Raw genomic sequence first — 25,314 nt, forward strand, 5'->3', positions numbered from 1 at the left:
TGACTCATTTTAAGGAACGTCGTCACCATGTTTCTCTTCCTAAAAATAAGGCTATCACACTAACTGTTGTATGAAGACATGTATTTTTAGTAACGCCTGTGGGGCAAAAGAGTACGCATGAGATCATGTTGGCATCAGTGAGGTCCAGTACTGATGTTGGGTGATAAAGGCTTGAAAGGAACAAGTTTGTAAGACGTCTTTGTCGGGCCACGTTGGAAGGCAACCAGCCACACTCGAAGGTTTGGTGAAAAGTTATCCATCATGCAGAGTGGGGAGATGGGGTACAGTTTAAATATTGGGACAACAGTGCACACCAAATCTTTCCCTGATGACATCCATAGTGTTGCACTCAGCTGTGCACACAGAAAGTGCCAGAAATATTTGTGTAAAAAATAAAAAAGAGGTGATAGAGAAGTTGGCTCCTTTCTCACCTCTACACAGCTGACTGAGACACCAGCAGCGTGAAGTGGGTGTGAATGTCAGACAGCTTGAGTTTTTGGAGGGAGTGAAAACCCAGTGGGGAAAAAAAAAAATCAATTCCAGCATGTTTGTCCTCTTCAGGGAGGAGGGACAGAAAGCCACGGGTTTGATGGGAAATGTGGTCCTAATGTGGAGACACACAAACACTGATAGTACAGCGAGTGTGAGCAGAAGCTGCAGGTTGTCTTCAGCATTTCTTTACACCAACAAATGTAATCAAATGTTAGATAAACATGTTCAACTCAGAACCTTTAACCTTCCCTTTACCCTGACGATTAAACTGTGAAACCTTCACCTGGACTCACCTGAGCCGCCCGGTGTCATGGAAACAGCAGATCCCTCAGTTTATTGTCTATACCGAGAGACGCCGTCGTACGTTTGCTGACCACAAACCACCTGAAGCTGAGCGCGGTGCCAACGGAGGCTTACAGGTCACTAATGTTAGGCACTGCTGAGGGATAAATGCTCAGTAATAATCTCCACAGCAGATATAGACCGACTGAACACAACACAAGTTCAGCTCTGGAGGGAGAGTGATTTAAAGATGTACGGCTAACTAAAAGAGTGAATATACACAGACCACTGGGGCATTAATCCAGCTGGCATGTGGTAGCTTTATCTATAATTATATATCAATTTTTTAGGTTAGTCATTATATTTTGTATTGATAATCTAAATCTGCAAAGTAGGGAAAAGTTCCAGATAAATAAGTACAGTAAAAAGTATATTATTTCCCTGTGAGAGGCAGCAGAGTAGAAGCAGAAGTAGCAGAAAATGTAACTACTCAAGTTAAGTACAAACACCTCAAAATTGTTCTTGCAGTAAATGTACTTAGTTACTTTCCACCAGTGCCTTCTAGGAATCCAATCCTTCAGTAAAACTTGGGCTGAATCCAAATGTCCCGACTTCACCGTACTTGCAGACTTGCGGACTTCGCGGGCACGTTTCCAGGAAGTCTGGGAGTGCTGAGGGCTCCAAATCCTCAATTCAACCAGTCAACAAGGGGTCTCAAGTGGATTTCCTGCAGACTTCCAGAGAGTACGCCTGGGGTGCAGACTTCAGCATGCTTAACTGATTTAATAACCCAAATACTTACTATCCAAATATACTACTAATTGTGCAGGCCAGAGATAATATTAAACCACATTGTGATAGAGAAATATGAATAAGTATAAGCTATAAGGGGGGTCAAAATGCTATACATGGGATTTATATTTTGTTATATGCGGGAACAGATGAAGTTCAACACTGTTCATCAACTTATATGACAGTAAAGTCGTCACACTACGTACAACTGAAGTCTGCGAGGGCTCAGTCCACAAGTCCAGAGGGTGGATATTTGGATTCAGCTCTTATTCAACAGAGATTCAATGTTTCTGTTTGTATGTGGCTTCAAAAACCATAATTTCCTGTAAGACAGAGACTGTTGAAAACTACATATGTTTGCGTTCACATGACAGCATCCTCTCGTGGCTGTAGCGATTATGACTGCAGCACAAGAGGAAGTCAGGTGACAATGTTAAAGAGACATATATCGCATTTTAACACTACAGATTGCTGTTTGTTTAAAGAATACTTCAACCCCCAAATGATCATTTATATATCAGTTTCACACCCAATGTTACATTGAATTCATGAAGAAAATTTTGTTATTTTTTGCAAATGCCTTCTTGGTGAACGAAGAATCCAAAGATGGAGAAAATTCTTGATGAATTGAAGTCATAGGTGACTGCATTTAACAACAGCGAAACTATATCAAAACATCCGTTTACGAACTCACAGACAATTAGTGCCGTATATTTTAAGTCTCATTCATCCAATCAAATGCTCAGTACTTCACAAACAGACAGCCTTTTCTGATGGGGAACTGAACTAAAGTGACACTTCTCTATGGTCTCTTCAAGGCCAGACTCCATTGACAAAAACAGTACTTTTACCTAGCTGAAAACAGGAGCTGCTGGTCTACGACTGCCTCGATGAGCAGTGTTGTAATTTGTGTAGTTTGTGTTACAGTGTGACTTTGGTGAATCTGAACTAACCCTTTAAAACACCAAAGTCACACAATAACACAAACTAACTAACTGATCGAGGCAGCGGTAGACCAGCAGCTCCCGTGTTCAGTGAGGTAAAATTATTGTTTTTGTCAACGGAGTCTGGCTTTGAAGAGAGCATGGATACATTTCTGCTTCACTTCAGTTTTCTGTCAGAAAGGGCTGTCTGTTTGTGAAGCACTGAGCATATGACTGGATAAATGACACTTGAATTATACTGTATGACTTGTGTGACAGTTGATGGATGTATTGATACACTGGATTTTTCATTTACTGTAGAGGGATGCAGGAAAAAGTTTTCTTCACAAATTCAGGTCAACACGGGGTGAGTATTTGATATACAAATGGTCATTCTGTGGGTGAATTATTCCCTTTAAACATGACCATGATCTCCCCCTGACCTTGACCATGTGGCTATTATGGTAACCATGGAAACAGTATGTAAGTGCTGACGGTAAAAGTACCTGTACGGTGACCAGTGGGTCGGTATCATTAGAAAGCAGTGTATCGTGAATGATGCATCATATTGTCTGTTTACTGCTCATTAACCTGCAGAGTGGCTGCGCTCCAACATACAGGCTTACAGGTCACTAATGTTAGGAACTCCTGAGGGATAATGCTGCCAGATAACAGGAGGCTTTACTGCTCAGCTTAATCCTGTGGACCAACATTAAGAGCTGCATTTGGCCAAATGCAGCTGCGCTAGCACAGCACGGCTAACGCAGGGCTAGTGAGGAGTTGGTTCTTATCATCAGGCACGACAAACATGAATCAACAGTAATTAAAGTGTTAATGTGCCAGATTTGGGTTAAGACTGTAGTTTTATCTACACACCAGCAGTGGAGACTGTATGGCTCTAATATAAAGCGGATTCACAAGATACAAATGTGAATGACTGAACACATTGTGGGATTTAACAGCTCTGTGGACAGCTACAAAAAACAATCATGCTTTGTTAAACTTGACTAAACTGACAGTAGATCAACATGTTTGAAGCTTTCAGCTCAATACAGTGACGCTTCTATCAGACTGAAAGAGGCCCCTTGTTTTCCCAACCTGACCCTGACCTCCCGCCCCCCATTACACAAACGCAGTCGCCATATTTAGCTTTGACCGTAACCAAACCTGCGCTGTTCAGAGGAGCTTCTTTAAACTTTGGACAGAGCTAAGCTAGGCTAACCTGACTCTAGCTTTGCTCTGAGCACACAGACATGAGATACATTTCCATCTGTTGATTGATTGATTTTTTAAAATTGTAAATCGTTTAATAATTTATTTTAACCTCTACACTTTTTTTTACTCTTTACTCTTTTATTGTAAATCTGTATCCTTTTTCATTTTTCATATTTTATTGCTCTGGTGTATGAATTGTGCTCCATCTCCTAATGTTAACAAAAGTGAAAAATAATTTGTATATCCCGTCAGTGATCCGAATATGCTCCAAAACTTGATGGGTTCCTCCTTGGCCCATGCTACACTATTCAATTGAGTTTTCTGAAGATAGGTCCAGTAGTTTTTCCGTAATCCTGCTGACTAACAGACAAATAAACTAATCTAAAAGCGCTGCCTCTTTGGCTGAGGTAATTCGCATACTTCCCTAAATGGTTAACCATTCTGTTTAACTGCTTTATAACCTGGGTCTTCAACAGGGGGTCCATGAGCCCTAAGTGGTCCTCAGAGTTACTGCAAGTGGAAGGGCGCCAAATTATTGTGTGATAATTTAGCTTTTAAAAAAACTTTACCCCAATACCCCAAAACATCAGCGTAAACCAAAACATAGAGACCAGATTTTGCAATTTCATATTTAACTTGTTCAGTAGTGCTGCAGTACTCAATATAAAATAAAAGCTGAATAGGAGAAAGAAAACCACTTCCATGATTTTAACTGCTTCTTGAAAATCACAAGATTTATTTCCTATCAAAAACAAAGTCTTTGGATAAATCCTTTTAAACATAAAATGTAAGCTGAGTAACGTCTTTGTCCTGACACCACTAATACGCAACATACAGTAGTACTACAGTATATACTGTCTACATGATGCCAAAACGGACATAAATTTAAATGTTTATCTTTACTGAGACTTTTTATCAACACATGATCAGTTGTAATTTAAACTCTGGTAGTGGAGAACTGGAGATTAGGATTACACACACATACACACACACACACTCATATAGTCGACCATACATCTGGCACAAAGCAAAAACCCAACCAGCCCAAATCCGTGGCGTGCTTGATGACGTGTGATGTAATCGAGGTAACGACGCGGCGTGGGAAGCAGGAGGAGGAGGGCTTAATGTGACTGGAGGAGGGTGGGAGGAAGCAGCAGGAGAGGAGACGAGGGAGAAGAACAAGAAGAAGAGGAGGACGAGGAGGAGGAGGGCCGACCCGGCTACCCTGACCCCCCCTCAGGGGTCGGGTGAGGAGGTTAAGCAAACAGGTCGTCGGCTTTGACAATAATCCCAGCTGGTCTGCCGTTCCTCGGCCTTGGGTGTCAGCGTGCAGCCCGGCCGCTATTCAGCAGCTCTCATCAAAGACCACTGTTGTTCTAAGGAAGCTGGGAAGGAGTCTGGACGCCCCCCACCCCCTCACCTCCTCCCCCTGACATCACATAAACACTGTCAGTCATATTTTTCAGCCTCTAATGGACGACATGGGCCACTGAGTCCAAGTCTCCAACCTCCACAAAAAGTTCTCCTGAAGGTGGTAGCTGAAGACCTTGTGGACAGAGGGTTCAGCCAGATGTTCCCTCACCCTCACTACATGTTTGGGTTTACCCGGTCTGTCCAGAAGAAGCAGAAGCAACCCTCTCGTTTCCCCGAGAACTCCAGCCCAGCGCTCAGCCAGGAGCTCCTGAGTATCCCCACAACCACCCCACACCTGCCCTGTGCCTCTCACCCTGGGCAACTCCGGTAAATGAGAGAGTCCAGCCTCTCCTCTCCAGGAGTTTGGGTCCAGAACCAGTGCTATGTGTGGAAGTAGGGCTGGCACCACATCAGATTTCACTACACGATTATTGTGGCCCAAAGAATTCACGTTAACGATATTATCGCAATATCTACTGTATAAAATTTCAAAAAGCCCCCACACTGGCGAGCTAACCTTTTTTTCGTCATCATCTCGTCTTTGTGCAGCAGTAGGCACAGACTGTGGTAGTAGCTACTACCTCGCTAGTTGTCAGGTGTGCGTCTGTGGGGTCGGACGGGAGGGAGACAAAGCGAGAATGGAAAGAAACGGAAATTATTTAAAAGGCACTGGAATATTTATACGATATTATCAAATGTCTATTATTAACATGATATCAGTATTTCATTTTTTTAAAATATCACAATTATCGTCAATACCGATATCAATATACTGTGACCCCCTTCGTGGAAGTGAGCCCAACGATATCTAGTCAGTACCACTCCAACTCACTTTCCAAGCCAGAGAGGAGACGTTCCATGTCCCTCGAGCCAGTCTGTGATGCCAGGTGTCAAGACGCCTGGATCCCCGCTTTTGCCTGCCGCACAGCTGACAATGGACCTGACCCCAATACCTATTCCTAAGAATAATAGGCCTACAGAAAATGGGCTCTGTGTAGATTTAACAGGCTGTGGGTCAAGGCCCAGCCACTAAATCCTCGCTGGTGAGCTCCCCTCCCTGGTCTGGCCTCAAGAGGGGTCTCAGTTTCCCTTTTCTGGATGATGCGCCACAACTCCTTTCTGGACGATTCAAATAGGGTTAGAGAACGATTGAATCTTAGTCTGGCCCCTCGCCTGGGACCATTTTACCTTGGGAGACCCCACCAGGAGCCATCTCTCCTAACAACACAGCTCCCAGGGTCGATGAGACGTGCGAACCCCTCTGCCACTTTAAGGTGGCGATTCTTGAAGAGGTGTTTTTAATAGCTTTGGACGATAATGGAGCTCAGTGCACAGAAGAATAAGATATATGAGGCTTTGATACACATACAACTCTTTTTAGTAGCTACAATGTTGTTAAGGGTCGTCCTTGCAATCAGAAAACATTCATGTGTCTCTTTTAAAGTCAATAAACCATGATAAAAAGAGATTTTGCGGACAGATAACACTTTGGTTACAATAAGATCTTGTGAATTAAATTAAACCGCATACAAGAAAAGACGATAAAAGAAAAGATGAATCGTTGCTGTATCTTTTCAACACCCGGTTAGTCACTGTATCAACAACTCAATGATATAATACTGTAACACTGAACACTTGAGGCCTTTGTTCTGGTTCATCTTTCATGTCTCCACTCGAGGCCCGGCTCCTACCCTCATGGATTCCTCCTCCTGCCTGTTGCAGTTTTTCTCCCTCCCTGAACTGGAGAGGAGCCCCAACACTGCTGCACCAAAGGTTAAAGGCAGGATTGTAAAGCGGGTGAAATGTGAGATGGAGTTTTTTTAAAGGCGTATTGTCGTTACGCTTCACTGACCAGACTAACTTTGCTAATGGTCTATTTGGCCTCTTGCCAACACTTTCTCTCCTCAGCCGTTTCCCACTTTTCCAAAATTTCTTTTAGTTTAGTCACTCTGCGTTTCGAGGCGTTTAGCTTGACCTCTGCTGCTTTTTTTCTTCGCCCCTGTCTTTGTTTGTCTTTCTCTTGATTTGACTTTCTCTACCCGCCTGTCTGGTGTTGTTCTTCAGCATTACATTGCATTAAGTTTGACCTTTGCCTCCTGTTTTTTCCCCTCTGTCAGCTTTCTTTCCTCTTCTGTCTTCGTCCATCTCCCCTTCCCTTCCTTTGCCTAATTGGTATCTGTTCATCTGTCTGACCAGAAGTGGAGGAGGTTAACTCTTCATGGATTAGGGACCCCTGCGGTTCAGTGAAGACATGAAAGACTGAGGCAGAGATACAGCGATAGCCGAGAGCGGTGATATTTACCTTTGAGAGACTCATTCAGAAGCACAGATGTATGTGTGAGCAATGTATATTTCACTAAAATAGATCAAAGAACAGAATCCTGTGTTAACATATTAAGTTGTCTCACTCTGTAATCTGAGTTCAGGCGATTTTCAGAGACAAACATGTTGGTTCAAAGCTTTCATGAGTGAATCTGACCTGTGAGCTGAAAGCCTCGCCGTCCAGTGATCATGATCTCTCTGTCGGGGGTTCGTTGAGGGCGGGGCGGCGGTCACGCATGGTCAAACCTCTATACCGGCCTTCCTCCTGCTCTGTCAGTGGGATCGCTGGGCCGTTTCGTTGATGGTTCGCCCCTGTTTTCGTCAGAAAGTTATCCGCATTTAAGAGTCATTCTAAAATAAGACATCGACTGTTGCATGTGCTCGTTGTCAGACGGTCAAGCTGCAAACTAAATCAAACACTTTATATTAGAAGTCTGGGTTCAGGTTTTTGGTTGTGACAATGTAAGAACAACTTATTAACTTTTATTTAACCAGGAAGTCCCACTGAGATTGAAAATCTCTTTTACAAGAGAGACCTGACCGAGGTAGAAGCCAATCAAAAACATTGAAATTCAACAAATACAACATACGTATAATACAAAAATCCACAATAAAACAACAACTATTCAAACACAGTGGTCTCTCAAGAAAAATAAGCACGTCTCTGTCACCACATTCTTTATGATGCCCTTAAATTCACTGAATAATGAATCTTATCTAATCTAATTTTAGATCTTTTTGAAGATTGTTCCATATCCAAGGTGCAGAGTAGGAGAATGCAGTTTTCCCTTACGACCAAGACCAACGCACAGATGGTGCAGAGGTAGGCTGGAAGTTTCCCCAGTATTGCTTTATAGAATTGAAACTGAGGTGAATTTCACTCTAATGCAGTTCCATCGAAATGCATATTGTTTTCTGTAGTTTGATTTTGTAAGTTAGTGACTGGACAAAAAACTTTTGTTTTTACTCCCATTTTTCACAGGTTAAAGTTAAAGATCTAAGACTTTTTTTGTGCACACAAAAGACTTAGTTCTTTCAAATTTTGCTCACAAATTTGTAAAATCTGTTAGTGACCACTCATTTTCCAAATAATCCATCCACCTGACAGGTGAGACATATCAAGATGCTGAATAAACATTCATTGTTTGCTTGCAAGCCTATACCATAACCCCACCGCCACCATGGGGCATTCTGTTCACAGTGTTGGCAACACCATACACGATGTCTATCATCTGCTCGGTACAATATAAACTGGGATTCATCTGTGTGGAGAAAATTTCTCCAAAGTGCCAAACACCATTGATGTTGAACAGCTGTATGAGAATACGTAGGTATGTCACAACTGTCAGGGGATAAATTATTTTGGAAAAGGAGAAGTGGTCACTCACACACTTTAACAATTTTGGGACCAAAATTATTTTTCTTTTGTGTGTTAAAAAGTCTTTGATCTTTAACTTAAACCTGTGAAAAGTGGGAGCAAAACCAAGTGTTGCAGAGCGCTGTAAAGCTTGTATGCATGCTGTAGCAATATTAATGTAGAAGTAAATAGGACTTTTGAGCAGAAGTGCTGTAACAGAAATGAGTTTCATATTTCAAAAGTTGCCACCCCCACAGGCAAACACAGTCGTTATGTGAAAATCAACAGCAGAAATTGATTCAGCAAGAAAATAACATCAAACATTTGGAGCACGATGCAGTTTGTAAATATCACTTTTAATAATTTAATAAGAAAACTCTTTTTTTAAGCTTCTAAGTTTATTTTTTAAGGGTTTACAGTTAACTGGAGGGAGGCTTTAATAATAATAGATATTATATACTCTGATACACAATAAACTAATACAACTACACACACACACACATACACACAGGCGCAGCTGATGTCAGCGGGTCTGTAGGTGGTTTGGCCTGCATCCTGCTTCCACTCGTCTTCCTCATTTCCATAAAAGTGACTTCACCTCTGGCTGTGTGTTGATGGTCTGTTAAGAAGAGATGAATTTCTGCCGCACTGTTTCCAAACGTTGGTTGACAACACGCACATGACGCTCCGCTTCCAGGAAAAAACCACGAGGAGTGTTTAACGCTTTCCAAAGAGAAGCAGACTGAGAGAAGACATTAAAGGCCTGATGTGTCGAGTCGCCCTGATGTTAACAGATGTTTTCTTTTGATTTGAAACTCTGATGAAGCGGATAATGTCTTCTCTACTTATTTCAGTCTCAAAAATTTGGAGCTGTATGTACAGTTGCTTGTCATATCTCAAGGTCACATATGACTTGTATTATAAGTACAAACTTGAACTTGAAACTAGCTAAAATAGCTAATAGTTCCCTAACTGTGATTCTGTTTCAAAATCCAAACTAAAATACCAAACCTCTCCCTGTGACTCCTTCCATGTCATTTGCGACAAATTAAAAATCTCTTTGATGAAGCAGAAGACAATTTCATCCAGATGGTGAGAAGCATCTTTGAGAATTCTGTTAATACTTTTTTCCATGTACCTGCAGTAATGTTGCAGGATAAAACTCATACATTTATTCTTTGTGGATTATTTACGACACTCACTGACATGCATCACAGAGAACTTCTGTACATCAGCCACTAACCAGCTTACAGCTGTGTGATGAGTTTGTGAGGCTGTAAATTGGTTTATATTAAGTATGTATGTAATATATGAAATTGAAATGATGTGATAAGAGACGAGCAGGTTAAGAGGACAGATCGACAGGCTATACAAGCTAGTGTCAACACAACAAATTGTATTTTTTCTAATATATATAGTTATACACCCCACTGGGACTTTCACAAAAATAATACTACATGCTTACATTTCATTTCCCAGCTTCATATCAAGAGGGTTTACATCAACACGGGCAAGTCCACGAGAAGACAGAGACAGGAGGTTTAACAGATTAGAAAACAAACAACAACTTTAAATTTCTATTTTCAAAATGTTATGATTATGATTAAAATGTCCCAGCACATCACTTTTACATTTCTGGTTGCATAGTGTTAAAGCGAAAAAGGTTCAATGTGTTAAATAGTGAGCTTTAAGGCCCAGACAAACTAAATCAACATCAAAGAACTAGTGGTGAGAAAGGACGACCGTTGCATCACCTCACGTTGCCTGTGTCTCTGCCATAAAGTTGCACTTGAACACACTGCAATACCTACAGCTAACAGCCAACTAGCTTGTATGTTCGGCGCCTGCGTGAGAGGAAACAACCCTCCATACCAGCAGGAAGCCTATATTCGTCATTCAAAAAGGGAAACCGGAAGACAGGATGGATTCAAGACGCTAGTTAGCACATCAAGAACACAATCCGAGGTTGAAAGAACAAATTGTATTTACCGTACACTAGCAAACAGTAACACAATTATGAACTCTTTCTGCTAAAGAGTTCAATGGCTGAAAAAAAACTTACCTAAGAGAACGTGTGTTTTTTGATGTCACACCTCTTGACATTAGTCATTTGTTTACTTTCCTCATTTCAGTTTTGTTTCTCGTGCACTGAGCTAAATTGACAATCAGAGTGATTTCAAACAAAGCTCTGATGCGAATTCTGCCAAAAAGCCACCAACAACAGAAAGCTAATGTAGAAGACTGCATCGGGATTGGGATCATGCTTGTACTGCAGGAACTAGGGCTGTGCAATTAATCGAATCTTGATCGTGATTTCAATTTTGGCTCCAGACAATCTCAAAATTAATATAATGGTGGAAAAACGATTATTTTCTATGTCTTATTGTTTTTTATCTATTACTTGTTTTCAAGAGATTGAGCGCACTACAATAGTTGATGTTATATATCTTTTTTTTACTACTACATTAGAACATATTTTTCATGTATTTTTATTTTAAGGAGACCTCAAAACATTTGATGGGAGAGTGTTTTAAAAAAAGAAATGTTCAATAAATGCATTCAAGACATAATCGTATAAATAATCGTGATTTCAATATTGGCCAAAATAATCATGATTATGATTTTTTCCATAATTGAGCAGCCCTAGCAGGAACCAACACAAATCTCGCAGGAACAGGCGGTTTAATCTTTGCTGCAAGTGGGAGCAGGTGGTTAAAAAAAGTGCAGGTCCTGGATATGTTTTAACACGAAGGATAGAGACATCAACACGTTAAGTGGAAAAGCAGGACATTACAATACAAACGCAAAAAAAAGGCAAGTCGGGCATATGGAGGAATTCTTATGGAGGTCGACTAGAAAAATTCTAAGTTGTGGCAACCCTACTTACCTGCCACATTTTTCCTCTAATGAACAAATAGACACTGTAAATGTGCGATAATGTGTCATTAAAATTGCTAAATTGAATTAAAATTCAAAGTGTTATTGAAGTCATTTACAGTTATTCCTTACAAAACTGAAGACTGATTTTGAAGGTGTTGACTTTTTCTAAGTTGTTTTAATCTACATGAATCTAATATCAGTAGAAACCTGAACCTGTCATTCTGTTATCATGCTTTACTCTCTACCTCCTGCTCTTTGCTGCTGCAGCGTCCCATTTGCACTTCCGGATCAATCAGGTTCATCTCGTCCTCGCTGTGTCTCTGAAACCAGTCGAGAACATTGTGTCCTCTGGTCTGTTCTCTACTTTATCCGCTGTTCTCAGTTGCCTCTTTAGTTTCCATCTGATTGAAAACACATCAGAGAGGCTTTAAGCTGTTAACCCTGTGGACCTACATGTACCGTACATACATCGCTGACATATGATCTGTCTCACAACTGCTTCGCTCAGCAGTAATCCAGACCAGGGCGGCGCTCGCCACTCGACCAGCTGCTGTCCAGGGAAACCTCTTAAGTTCAAATTCGGGTGATTCCAGTGATGGAAATAAAGGATTATGTGTTTCATCTGCTGCTCAGAAATCTCTGTGAACTCTTCTGAAAACATTTACACGTTTAAGGAAAAATAAGTGTACACAGGCTGCTGCAGCCGTCCTGGAGATGCAGGGTTTTTCCACTGCACCTTGTTCTGGGTCTCAGTGTACGATAACGCCTGACCTCCTGGGTGCAAATCCCACAGAGACACACATCTGGATCACACACAGTACGCTCTGTACACACAAACAGGCAACACAGTACATGTGCTCACAGCCAAGTCTGTTCTCTGTTGGTTCGGATGCATTCCCTCGGGGAGGATCTGATGACTCCCTAAAATCTACTGATGTGCACAGCAGCGGTTAACTACATTTTATTACAGACTTTTTCACAAAATGGACCTGGTAAAAATAATTTGGCACAGTGTCATTTCTATGATGGAGGCACACAGGATGGTACAAATCTGAAGCTGTTTGCCCTGTAAATCCCCAAACCTTATGTATTTATTTATTTATTTATTCATTCATTTTTTTAAAATCCCAACAGCTCTTGTTGTCCCCAAATTCCCAAATTTGCTTTAGTGCCTCAAAACTTTATGTATTGTTAAACAAGCTAAACAAGTTGTTCACCAAGTCAAATTTAAGACTTTGTTGTGGGGATGGCGTTGTGTTTGTAATTGTTGTAATTTTAATTGTAATTGTTGAAAAAGTGAGACTTACTGTGACGGTTTTAGTGAGTTTTATTTTGTTTTGTTGAGTTTGAATGACGTTTCATAATGAGCCAACAAGGAAATTAAGCAGTGGTGTAATGGAACAAAGTAAAAATAATTTATTACAATACCTCAGTATACTTTACACTACTTTTTTGGGAGTATCTGTACTTGAGTTTTTATATTTCTGACATATATATCTTCACTTTTACTCCAATGCATTTCCTAAAATATAAAATATATTACTAATAATAACAATATAAAATAAAACTCTATTGACTTTTACTCCAATACATTTCTATGTATTATCTTATTAGATAAAACAGATGTTAACAAAGTTTTTGTTTGGGGACACTCTACGATGAGACCGACTTCATGATGCAGGCAGAAAATGGCGTCTCACAGCAGAGAGGGCGAGCAATGATTGAAGGAGATAAAGATTTGTGACAGGTAACTGTGACTGCTCCACTGCTGTGTCGGCCTTGGATAGTCTAAGGTTTTCTTTATATCCTTTAAGTTGTGAAGAAGACCTTGTTTTCCTTTAAGTGTAATGTCGCTCCATTTTTAAAGTGGTGTTCATGTTAAGAAGCAATTAACTTCATAACTTCAGAGTTCTGACCGCTTGGTTTTATGTTTACTCGTACTTTTACTTTCAATACTTAATAATATTTCATATAATAAAATTACTTTTGATACTTAAGTACAGTAAATATCAGATACTTTAAAGCTCAGTTCAGACCAAAGATTTGCGACAAGACGAGTTGAGACAAGCAACTACTTGCAATGCGCTGTTCTGTAAGGTTCTAAAAACCTGCCGGTTCACACCAATGCAACTAGATGAGACGGTGTATCATCTCTATGCAACAACTCTCTTAATTCTGTTCTGTTTTCCAGCTTTTCAGGCTTATTTTGTGGCTGAATATAATTTGTAGCTTCTTAAAATATGAATGAGGATAGTGTGACATACTGAAGCACATACAGGGAACAGCAGTGTCGTCCAACACCGGCACACCGTGAGGACAGAAACAGAGGGCTCAGTGGGGACGGAGCACCTGCCACAGCAAGCGAACATGCCGTCTGCGGTCGTTGTGACTTGACCAGCAGACTTCACTACAAGGTGATTGGCTGTAGAAACAGGTGACAATATTGCTGTTCTAAAACCAGCCTGTGGTGATTTGACCAGTTGAGTTGCAGGTGACAGCATCAGCCGGCTTGAGTCGAGCTCAGACGGCCAGTTCACACCACTGCAACTTTCTAAAACAGTTTAGTCTTGCTGCGAATCTTTGGTCTGAACTGGATGTAAGACTTTCACTTAAGTAATATTGTAACAGGTGATTTTTAACATCTGCCAAAGTCATTTTTGGTAAGATACCAGTACTTCTGTTCAAGCATGGCTTTCAGGTTCGTCCACCACTGCAATTAAGCAAGTTTTCCTTCTGTAAAACTGAGAAACTTGATTTCAGGTGTATTTTTCAGGTGTATTTTTCTGTTTACTAAGGAAAATAGATGGAAGAGTATTTCCTTTCTCAACATTTTGTGAATTCATTTTGTCTGTTAGACTAAGAAAATCCAGAAGAGATTGTGAACAGAAGAAAACTTGCTGCTTGAAGACGTTTTTGTGAATATTTTGGCAGTCTCTGGTTGTTAGGCTGACGGTGGCTGGCTGGAAAACTTTAACATATCGCCCGACCCTTTTCGTGATCTCAGAGAAAACAACTGACAAAACAGTCTCATCTTAAGATCCATCTAATAGCTCTTCTGGAGCTTTCCACCATATTTCATAATCGTCATCAGCTTTGTTATGACTGATATAACTATTTGTTCTCTTCCTCAGCTCAGAAATACTACGTTGTTCAAAACTTTATTATGGAGGCGGGGAGTCCGTCCAAACCATCTTCTAAACATTTTGTCATGAGAAGACAAATTTTCTCCTTTAATATCATTAAATATTTACTTCATGTTGACGGGAACAAAACATGAGAAATAATTGTCTCTTTGTAGCTCTGTATTATAGACGTGGATATTAAATTGGTAATGCTGCTGTTTGGTTTCCTTGGCAGGACGGAGGCATTATTTTACCGTCTCTGTTGCAGTAGCGTTCAGTACAGAGCATTAATATCACCATCTGTCCCGCAGGGATTAACTGTGGTCTACTGATCAGGATTTTACAGTCTGTTTTCAATAAACATATTCAAACATTTTCAAACAATGCACCTCCAGCTCTTGGTTTATAATGCGTCCAGTGAAATGCAACCTAATGCGTCTGCGGGCCGAACCGACCGCTGAATGTCGGTGAGTTTCTCGGGTGTAATTACAGTCGTGTTTCCAGAACGATCGTCTCCGGTTTCAAAGTGCTGCAGGAAGCAAAAGCAGCAACTAATCATCTGTAATACAGGAAAGAGCGGCGCTGCAGATTAAAGGCTGTTCATGATGTATAAGGCCAACATTTTTACATATGTTTATACATGTCATCACTGTCAGTGGAAACCTTGTAACTCCACATCAGGGGTTTTTTCTGTCTCAGGAAAGATTTACAAGCCTGAGAATTTGTTGCTGGAATAAATTAAGTGCGTTTTATCTCACTTTAAAATGTCATTTTGGAGATACAAGAGTTTTAACGCAGGTTGAGAATTCATCTGATGACTGCAGCATATGGAAGCAAAACAATGGCTGATTATTAAAAGATACACGCACAGCACACACACACACACTCTCACTCCCAACTTGTCAAATACAGAAGCTTGGTCAGTGGCTGTCGGCATCAAAATATTATGTATTAAGTACTCTCCTGCCTCAGTTTTGGATGTTCAGGGATACATGGATTGTGTCTAGGGCTGCCCCCTAACAGTCGACCAAACACTAGTCGACCAGAAATGTCATTAGTCTGCAAGATTTCATTAGTCACTTAAGCCCTATTCGCATGGGATTAGTATTACCTGGGGACATCTGGTAATTTGTAAATTACCCCCCCACGTCTGTGTTTCTTGTGGTGCATTTGCACGAGATAAGCGAAGTCTGTATTTTACTGGAATTTACTGACATTACGGCCCGGATATGATGTCAAAGCTGTGCATATCATAACATCCGCTGCTGAGTTGTCAACCGCCAATAAAATCCGAAGAAGAAGAAGACATCCGCTGCTGCTGCATGCTGCTGAGTCACATCCATGTAACAACGCTATTGTTAGGGTCTTGTTAGGTTTAGGCACAAAAACCACTTGGTTAGGTTTATGGAAAGCTTATGGTTTGTGCTAAAATGATCACATTTAACGTGGTATGTGTAAGTCGTCATGGCAACAGTAAATAAAATGTCAAAGCAGCAACGGGACTTTGGAACAGTGGGCAGTTGTTGTCGGGATAACGGGCTGTCAGGGCGTTTGTATTAAGCCTGTTGAAAGATAGAAAAATGTTCCTTACCACATGCTGCTACGTATGTCATCCATCTCAATATCTTACGAAATTTCGCTCTTCTGATGGATCTGAGCTTGCTGTTTCTGCGAACGGGTCTCCATACTGTGTACCGAGATGATGAGGCTCTTGCATTTGCACCTAAAATGCTGTCAAAACTGTTATTCATAATTTCCACCGCAGCCTCCATAATTCAACTGGGAAAGAGGTAGAAAAAAGGCGCACAATAAAAACAACAATAACTAAAACCAGAGGTCTCCAGGTAATACTAATCCCGTTCGAATAGGGCTTGAGTCACAGAAAAAACAAAAACAAAAACAAAAACAACAAACATGAAACTCTATTAGGAGCTGCACCTTGTCAAAATAAATCAAAACCTATAGGACTGGACCATGACGGCATGTTTACAGTCCCTAATTTCCAGGGCTGGTCCCTGCGGTTATTCCACAGGCTAGTTAATAACATGTCGGGCAGGAAATCCAAAGTGTGGGATCATTTTGAGAAGGTGAAGGACGAACCCAAGGTGATATGTAAACTCATCTTCATTGGTCGACTACAAACATGACGTATCATCTGAAACATGGAAGTAGCTACATGCCCATTAGCCCACAGCGTCATTAACAGGCGGCTCGCTCAGTGTGTGACGTGCACTTGTAGATAAAATATAGGCCTATATTAATGAAGGTTCATTAGTACGGTTTTGTATTTCTCTGTAATGTAGCACAGTGTTAACAATGTTACTGATACTATTCTTTCTCACACCTTCAACTCAAACCATTGTGTTGCCCCGCCCAAAATATATCATCTAATAATTAAATTAATATTGTTAACATGCGGGCGACTAGTTGACTAGCGGCCCTAAATGATGACTATTGGTTGACTAGGAAAATTTTTAAAGTTCAGTTTTCACAGGAAATGTACAGTGTTCGCTAATTAAATGTATGCAGTCTCTTTTTCAAAATACACTCAGAATATAGATTAAAAAAATATATTTTTAGGTTAACTTCCTTCGGTTCAGGCAGCAAAAGCATGTGGTTAAGTCTTTCTATTTTTTCCCCATTATAGTTCTTTTTGGGGGAGTTTTTGCTGATATGAATCAAGGGTCTAAAGACAGAGGGTGTCGTATGCTGTTCAGATCGTAAAGCCCCTTGAGGCAAAGTTGCGATTTGTGATATTGGGCAGATAAATAAAACTAAATTAAATTGATTTGACTTGACTGCTGTGCCTGAACAGAGGACTAAAGCTGCTGCTGCTCTGCTAAATTTCACCATGTGGGTAGTGTACGTAGAAATTCAGTCCAGAGAAGCTGAAAAGACACCAGGAGCACAAACTGTCTTCACCAGGCTGAGTAACCTGAGAATTTACAGGACAAAACATAGTTTTGCACAGAGGGGAAAAAAAGGTCCAGTGCAGGTTTCTCTTCACCACTGGCAAAACAAAAGTTTGGGGACAAGGCTTTGCAGTAGCCATCAATACTTTGCTTCCATTTATTTCAAATTATAAAAATAAAACACGTCACTTTCTGTTGATCAAGATGCAGCAACCAGACACAAAAATGACAGGATGTGATATAAAGCTGCTGAACAAGAAGTTTAGCTGACGATCAAATCCTGTGTGTGTGCTGCAGATTGATTTGTCCATTTATCGAACACAGGCAGTGTTTTACAGTCTGCCCGGTAACTGACAAGTCATCAGTGGAAGAGGGAGCGTTCACTGATAATCAGGCATCTGGAAACCATGACAATCAGAGAGCAGGAAGAGCTCAATCAATGAGACGGGACACACACACACACACACACACACACACACACATTATAACTGTACATCTGCACACAGAAAATATATTAATATGCATGAAGTACAGCAGACACAGAAGCACAGACATAAAGAAAATCTGTTCTATGTGACACACTAAGTATATTCACTTCGTACTGCAGATACACACAGTATGAAGAGATGCGGGTATTTGTACGCTCACACACAGACAGTATGGAAACAGTGAAGTAATATCCTGTCTGCCTTCCAATCAGAGCTCCTCATACTTCAGTCCTGATGGTTAATAATAATTATAATGAGCCAGCAGATCAGTTTCACAGACCGGGTCACATGATCACACACTCAAATCACTTCAACCAGTTACAGTAAAAAAAAAAAAATAACACCGGAAACATGACGGCACGTTTATCATAAAACCTACAGCTGTCAGAGTCTGAGTCAGTTTCAGAAAATACTGGACACAATCACTACAAACAGACTTGGTATTTACCCCAAAGTGAGATCATATCACATCACCATAAATGATTTTTGTACTGATCTGTGTCCCACATGCAGCTAAAATTAGATCAAACTTTATTGATCTGAGGGGAAAAGAGGTCTGAGGTTCAAACAGGGACAGAGTTGGTGTAAATAATACACAGTCAAAACTTTGTTATTTTTACTAAAAACTGAGGGGGTATATGTAAAAATCAAACTTAAATTGCATCAACTTAAACATAAGTTAAATTCTCAGTAGGCACAATGACAAACTGAGATAATATAAAAAGGCTAAATCAGGGAGCTAGACCCTGATCTGAGCACATTTAACCCCAAAATCCAGTTTGTTTGATTAATGTGAACACTGTGTACTGTACCAAGGCATGCGACACCTGCTTGAAAAGGTGGTCTCAAGTATGGTTCATGTGTGCTTCAGTATCTTTCTCATCAGGTGTGAACACTAACTGTACCAAAACATGGACGTGGACTGTTATTTTAAGTGAGTAGCAGTCTGTGAGTAGAGCTATCAATGCTGCTGTCTCCTCCGAAATCTGCATGTGCGTGCAGCAAACGCTGATCTCATCCTCTGAACTGCACGGCCATGGGTGATAAAGTAAGAAGGCAGGCAAGAGAGTCACCCTAGACATTGTCTCCAAAAAAATAAACAACAGTACGCATAAAGCAAAGGTTGGCTCCAACGTAGGCTTATGATCTTACAATTGGCGCTCTTTTCTACACTGTAGTTACAAGAAAAACAGATGTCACGTAGATGATGACACAAGTGTACTCGAGTATGAAACAACTTTACTAATGTGGAAGCTGAGCAGCAGGAGAGTGGAGAGGGAGGCCAGTCATGCTTGAGCCAGTGCAAAGAGCCCGTTCTTGTACCCAGGTCATCAAATACAAACGCTTTGTCAGGCCCCTCTGCGTGTGATATCGACGCCAAAGGCACTCTTTAGTGTCTTTCTGAGACACACCAGTTTTTCAGCTAACTCCAATATAAACCCATCCGCAACAACACAGAGCGGGAGGCAGGGAGATGAGGTGGAAGGGTCAAACAAACCTGGACTTTCACCAACTTTCACCCCAGAGACTGCAGTTTGTGTCCGATGTAAAACCATAAGAAATACAGAATATACATATGGCTGTGGCGCACTGTCACTATTATGTTACGGAACAAACATGCTTTCTTTTACCCCAAATCTAACCTGGTAGTTTTGTTGCCTCAACCTAACCGTGATCGTTTCACAACATTAACCATGTGTTACACGAGCCCTGTGCCTAATATAAAAATGCCTTCAATAGTATTTTGGTAAAAAAAAAAAAAAAAAAAAAAAAAAAAGGCATGAAAAGGCATGAAAAGGCCAAACCAATGTATCTAAGAACAAGTATTGTGTGTGTATAAAAGTCTGATGTATCTTCCTCTTCTGAGCCACAGAACTCCACTTTGTTCAAAAACTATTACAAACACACCAATGAACCAAGCTGTTGCACTGGGTGACATGTTCCTTCATCACCGTGAACAAACACTTTGTAGTTTATTTTGACCCAATCTCACACCATCCTGCTACAGACAAGGACGAAGACTTTACTGATGATATAAAGCCCTAAACCTCACCAGCCTTTTCCTTTAATTTCTGCCAATATATTTTCTTTATCATGGAGACTGTTGTCAGCACAAAGATGTGGATAATTACAGCTGTATTACTGCACGTACTACAGTAAATACTGTGTAGTTCTAACACTGATGCTACAACAGATATCATCTCTACTACCAATACAACCAACAGTTGCAGTACGTTCTATTATAACTGCAACTACTGCGGCAACTTCTGCAACGCTACTACTGCCACTTCTTAAACTGCCACAACTACCGTTTCTTCCAATCCGGTCTCACTCCAATGTTGTCGAATATTGGCGCTTGGTGAGTGACATCTGATGTCAGAGACCAACAAAAAAAGCCACCTTTCATGTTGGCATGTCGCTGTTATTCTAGTGCCTGGTAGCGTCAGGGGGAAAGTGCAGCCGGGCAACAACGTAAGTTAAGGGAGCTATCTCTTAGTAGGGCGGCAGAAGGGGTCGTGGATGGGTCAAACAACCACCAACTTTCACCTGGGAGGACGGTGTTCGCTTCCCATAAGAATGTTAAGCCAAGCCATGTTCTGTCCTAGACCCAACCATGTGCGTTTGTAGTTGAAGGAAAAAAACGTCAATTTGCAGTGTGGTACTGACGTAGTGCATTTATTCTGAGAGAGACTGTATATAAAGGTTAAATTTCCTGTGAAAACAGAAGCGTATTTTGAAAACAGACAATGCATCTAACAGGCTGAAGTTAACATGACGTCCTAGAACATCAACAGCCTACAAACCCAGAATACCTTGCACGTCATATCTTGACGTGGAAAGACCAAAATACATATGGCATCAATGTATGACGAGGTCGGAGTGAGAATGTGTTGGTTTCTTCTTGCACTGCTATGAGTACTACTAGAACCGCAGATAGTACTACAGCTGACATCACTACACAGGTCATGACTGCTGACACTGCTGGAGCTCATTGTCAGAATTTAACAGAGCATTGTCGTGTGTTCAGGTTCATCAATCAGTTTGAAAACTTGAGAACCAGCCGGACATGCAAGGCTTCAACCTGACAGACGTAACGGACATTTGGAAACAAGGACGAGTGCAACAAACAAACAAACACACTCATACATACACATGCAGATGTTCTTCACCTCAGGCCCAGGGGAAGGAGACACACACACATTCGATTGCTCATTTGCACACAGAGTCATTCATACACACGAGCGTGACGTACGTGCATACACATTCGCTTAGTCATATATACACAAAAAAACCACACTTGGTCACTCCAGTCATGCAGAAAAACATGGATAAAGTCACTCACAAATCTTACACACAGCCTCAAACACTAACACACACACACACACACACACACACACACAGCAGCGGGCGTGATGACACACAGCATGTCTTATCTAAACAGAAGAAGAATTGTAGGCCAAGAAATAACAGATGAGTCCTGTGGGGCAAAAACAGACAGACCAACACTGAACAACACTCGACTAAATATAACTACAAGTACTACTGCGAATACGACTGTTAACACTGCAACAACTACGGCTCCCACTACTACTACTGCTAATACTCCTACAACACAACCAGACCGTATTCATTAGACATATTTCAACAATTTGGAAAATACAATTTCTTTCTGGAAACGATGCTGAGATGGAAATCAGTCCCAGAGCTGCATTCAGTTCATGGTTAGCTTAGCTTAGCATGAAGACTGGAATCAGGGGGAAACAGCTAGCATGGCTCCATCCAAAGATTAAAAGTACACCTACAGTAAACACCTTAAATTCATTAACTAACACGCTGTATCTTTTGTTTAATCTGTACACAAATGGAGAACGACAATTTGTGTTTTTAAAGCGTGAGTCACCATTCACTGATGACGTAGGTGCGGACGTTTCCAGGCTCCTCTCTGTCAGCTCCTCTAAATTTGTGCCAAATTTATGCTCTTAGGTCTATTTTGCTTTTTGTGGTTGGCTTTGGACGATGGAGGCGTATCAACTCCCCATTCTGTAAACTCTCCTTCTTCTGACTTGCAGCTACCAAGTTGAGGTTTTTTTCAACATCAGTAAACATCGAGGAAAGAGGGAGAAGATGGCACCAGCTGAACTAGCATCCTGCTAGCCATTGTACGGGTGTTGGAAAATGAACTGGATGACTTCAATGGTGCTTCAGTTTCTGACTGGATATGAGGAACTGTAATCTCATTTGATTCACCAAAACTTGGCAAAATCCTGGACAGCACCATCCAATCAGGAGGCTCTTTTTCCATCTGCCGATCTGTCAGTGCAGAGGACCGCACAGTGAGAAAAGGAGAGAAGGCATGTGCTTTAAAGTGAATAAGGACTGGTGTGACGGTGGGATTGAGAGGTGCTGTCCTGTTCCTGCTGTGGATCACTACTGTATGCCGTTCAGAGGTGGCTGCAGTGGGGTTCAAAAGGAGCGACCATCACTCCATCTTATTGAGGTTGGGATGTGTGGACAGTTAAATCTTTCCAGAAACAGAATCTATAGATGACCAGAACCACCTGGAAACATTGACAATTATAAAGCAGCAGCCAATAATGTAAGAACACTCAAAATAGGACTAAAAGGTTTAAAGTTATACTAAAGTTGGAACTCGTTCTTGACAAACAACAGCATTTCATCCACCCAGTACTACTGGCTAAAGCGCAGGCTGCCAGATTTGGTCAGGAAGCTGCATGCAGTTACTACACCGACTGTTGTTAGCTGACTACCAACGCAAACAATTCAAAATGACAAAATTTTGAACAAAATCAGTTCATTTCAATGGGATTGCTGCGATTAGTGGATTAGTTCCTAAATAAATCCACAAATATTTGTTTGTGTCAAGTTCAGCTTTGGGGGACTTAAACTTTGACCTGCAAATTTGTGCCATTATAGCAAGATGTCTTTAAAGTCCTGACTTCTAATGTATGGGGAAAGCCAGGGAGTCAAAAATGGAGTAAGCTATGACAATTTAAAAACTGTGTTGCACTATGCACTTTTATTTTAGTATAAACTCTACATAAGTGGAAAGGTGCGCAGACAGTTATGAGACAGGACTCAGTCGTAAAACACGTTTTGAATAGATTGTAAGGCATATCATCTTGTTAGTGTACAAGCTAATAAGCTCTTTATCAAGCCGCAACCTCTGAAGCTGAAAAATGAAGCCAGCACAGAAGTGCCAAAAACTGCAGTTCCGCTAACGGCCACTTGAGGCTGGCTCCAGAGGACAGTCAGTCCCCACAGAGCGCCATGTTAAATGCCCAACTTTACATTAGAAATAAACATGTTTACAACCTGGTACAAAAACAATGTTGGTCTCTGTAGCTAATTTCCCCCTTCATGACAGTTGTGCAGGGGTGAATGTTTACATAACTCACCCATTTACATTTTATTAAACCTTAAGGTTACGCATATTTAAGAGCGGGGCCGCTTTGAGTGACAGGCTGTCTGTGGAAAGTGTCTTCAACTTCTCAGTCTTATCCACCCCTCGCTCTGGCCCAAATATGGTCACTTTTGGCTCCAAAGAAACCAAGATGGTGACGGCTAAAATGCCTAACTCAAGGCCTCAGAACAAGAGTCCACAAACCAGTGGGTGACGTCACGGTATCTACGACCATTATTTCTACACTCTATGCTTTTTATACATATTTAATGAGCATTGTTGGAGGACGCCTGAGATGTAAGAGTTTCACTGTCAACAACTGCTTCTTGTGCATATGATAAATAAATAACTTGAAAGAACTAATTTTTTTCAACAGTACTCTAGAAAAGTCATGTGATCATCAGAGTCAGTAAGAATTATCTTCTGGAGAACAAGAATGTCTAAACCAAATTTCATTACAATCCATTGATAAAATTTGGACATACAGACCAACATTGCCACCCTCTTTGTAACACACACACACACACACACACGCACACATACACACACACATATATAGAATTATGGCTCAGTGCCAGAGTTTCCAGTCCTACCAGCCGTTAATGACCAGTGAAGCGCTGACCACCAACGGACTGTTAATCAAATCAGAACTGACTCAAACAATAGACATCGCTTCTGCACACAACAACCCCCAACACACACACACACACACACACACACACCCACACACAGTTACACTACAGTCTAATGAAACAAGATGGCCGCTACTATAGCATCAACAAAGAGGTCATCGGGTGTGTGGAAGCTGTTGGAAACAGTTGGGTTAAAAAAATGAAAAGAACAAAAAGAAAAGGAGCCTGTCAGGGTGAAAGAGGGAGGAAGGAATGAAACCACACACACACACACAAAACATACACACACACACACACTCCTGGGGTGTGTTTTTAGGCAGGTGTCGGCTCCTTTGCCTGCAGACGAAGGCGAAGATCGTGGTGAACACAAGAAGCTGCTTCCAGTCTGTGAAAGTTTATTTTACAAGCAGATAAACTGTAAATAAAAAAAGCTCGAGGACACAAAATGGCCGCTGTGGTTGACGGTGTATTATTGCCATGGTAACATGGGAGGAGGTAGGTGACACTGTAGCTGCCTGATGCCTGTTGTTTGTTTGTGATGGTTAAAAAAAAAAAATACTGTCTTCCTCCCTCAGTTCTCCGTGTCATCGAGCCTTGTGTGAAACTGCATTTTTCTAATGTGCGTTCAGGATCAACCTCCTCCGTCTTTGTTTTGATGTTGCACAGTGGTTGATTCACTGTGTGTGTCTCTCTCAGAGGCTACAACATCACTATTGGGCTGGTTTTCGAGATGCGTCAAAGCAGCAAAATCTCAAAAAAACATAAAAATAACAGTCGTAATTTTGTCTGTTTCTCAGAAATCATACAAACAACAAAAATAAATAAATAAAAAAAATGTAAAAAAAATAATTTTCAGATTATGTCACCAGCTAAGTAACAGTTCTGCTACATTTAAATGTCATTTTCTTAACCGTGATGTGGTGATTATTCCTCATTTTGTTTTGGAAACATCCTGAAACTTCAAAAACAAGGAGACATATCTCAACCTACTGACCAAATTCTCTCTCATTTTAATAAAAAAAAAATTCTCAGCAGCAGAATTAGACTACATGTCTTCACTGT

At 40.9% G+C, this 25,314-nt stretch overlaps 1 long non-coding RNA gene across 1 annotated transcript in view; it reads right to left on the reverse strand.

Moving 5' to 3' along the window:
- Positions 1 to 25,314, reverse strand: part of LOC126407265 (uncharacterized) — a 47,009-nt gene that overhangs the window by 13,157 nt on the left and 8,538 nt on the right. The window contains exon 2 of the long non-coding RNA XR_007571764.1: positions 7,597 to 7,751. This is a non-coding gene — a long non-coding RNA (uncharacterized LOC126407265). The remainder of the gene's footprint in view (positions 1 to 7,596; positions 7,752 to 25,314) is intronic.

This window comes from Epinephelus moara, chromosome 19 (assembly GCF_006386435.1).
Source record: "Epinephelus moara isolate mb chromosome 19, YSFRI_EMoa_1.0, whole genome shotgun sequence".
Lineage (NCBI taxonomy): Eukaryota > Metazoa > Chordata > Actinopteri > Perciformes > Serranidae > Epinephelus > Epinephelus moara.